The sequence below is a fragment of the Alligator sinensis genome, unplaced genomic scaffold, assembly GCF_000455745.1.
Source record: "Alligator sinensis unplaced genomic scaffold, ASM45574v1 scaffold384_1, whole genome shotgun sequence".
NCBI lineage: Eukaryota > Metazoa > Chordata > Crocodylia > Alligatoridae > Alligator > Alligator sinensis.
Window position 1 is genome coordinate 341027 of NW_005842902.1, and position 1751 is coordinate 342777.

Sequence of the window (1751 nt, forward strand, 5' to 3'; positions counted from 1 at the left end):
GGGGGTGTGGGGGGGGGGGGGGGGGGGAAAGGAGGGGGAAATAGAAAAAGTCCTTTGCAAGTCCAGCAAGCTTCGTGCCAGGGCTCCCTCAGGAACCAGAGCTGACAGGGAACAGGAGCCCGGCTCCTACTCATGATCAACTTGACTGCCACTAAGTTGATCCGAATACTGATAAGACTGGTAACGTATACCAGCCCAGAACAGAAATTGGGTTATGAATGGGGGGGGGGGGGGGTTAATCAAGGTGTGTGGGGGGGGGTGTTAATCAAGGTGTGTGTATCACTTAATTAATAAACATGGCATCTTGTCTTATCCTCCCTCATAAGGTCTCACTCATGATTTGAGCAATTGCCAATTTGTGTAACACCCAACCCCTTCAAGCAGGACTAGAGTCCAGGTGTACTGGTTCCTAACAAGGCCCCTGCTCATGATCCCCCTAGTGGCAAGTCAGAGCTGAGCAAGTAAGAAATTACAGTAACTGGTAACATTAGGGTAACCATTTGTCTTGGATTGGCTGGGACAGTCTGGTATTTCATAGGCCATCCCAGCCTGTTGGTGTAAATTGAAGCAAAAGTCTCAGATTTGGCTGCTGCAGGCAGAGGCATAGGCTGCTGCCACCCACAGTGCCTGGCCCAGCTCCTGAGCAGCAGCTGGAGGCAGGAGTGTAGGCTGGGCTTGGAATCAATCCTCCTGCCTGGTGTGGGGATTGGCCAGGGTGGGGCAGGCCAGGGCTGAGGGTCAGCCACATGCATCAGGCCAGCTGGGATAGCCATCTGCTGCCAGAAGCCTCATGGCAGGCCATTGTAGCCAGGAGCCTTGTGCCACTGCTGAAGCCCAGTCTCCACCTGGTGGCCACAGGTGGATGCTAGTGTGGTGGAAGAAAATCCTCTCCCAGCCAGGTCCAGCCTCTACACATGGAGGATTAAGGCCAACTGCAGGCCTCCATGTTGTTCCACCTTGCCCCACCATCATGGCTTCAGGGAGCCTCAGGGTTGGGAGGGGGGGCATTGTGTGTGCATTGCTGGTGGTACCCTCAAGTCCTGGATTCCCTTAACCATAATATGGTCAGCCTACTTAACACATAACTGGTCATAGCATGTTCTAATTTTAACACTATTTAACATTTTTTAGATGTATTAATTTAAGTATAAATTCACCCTAGCATTCCTTACAGGTAGCAAGTGCTAACTGTACCGTGTAACAACATCCTTAGCTTACATGGTGCAAGACACTATCCAATCACATGCTAGCTGAGGATTCAAGGTTCTTCTATAGTCTACACAAATGCTATTGGGGACTTGGGTCTTGCAACAGAAGAGAGAGAACTGAAAATAAGAATTAGCTTAAGTGCATTAGTTCCATGTGATTTTCTCCTCCTCAGTGGTCCCTATTTTTACCAAAAAAAAGATACTTAAATCAGATAAGGGCTTTAAATCATAGTTGATTAATTTCCATGAAAATGTCAAATCTATATGAAAGATGCTAAACAAATAAAGATTTATCTTTACTGTCCCATTCAAAAGATGACGCCTATCCAGGTTTCTGCCATGCATAACATGTACTTCTATTTACTTCCTATTTGAAATATTGGAATTCAGCCTTGAGCATACTATGGCAACCCCAATGCAACTCATTCACCCTCTTTATATGGCTCTGGGAAAACAATCTCAGATGAGATCTTCTCCATACATTCTCATAAAAAGAGGCCAAATTATCATTCTTCAAGACACACCAAAACCTCAATAATTCCT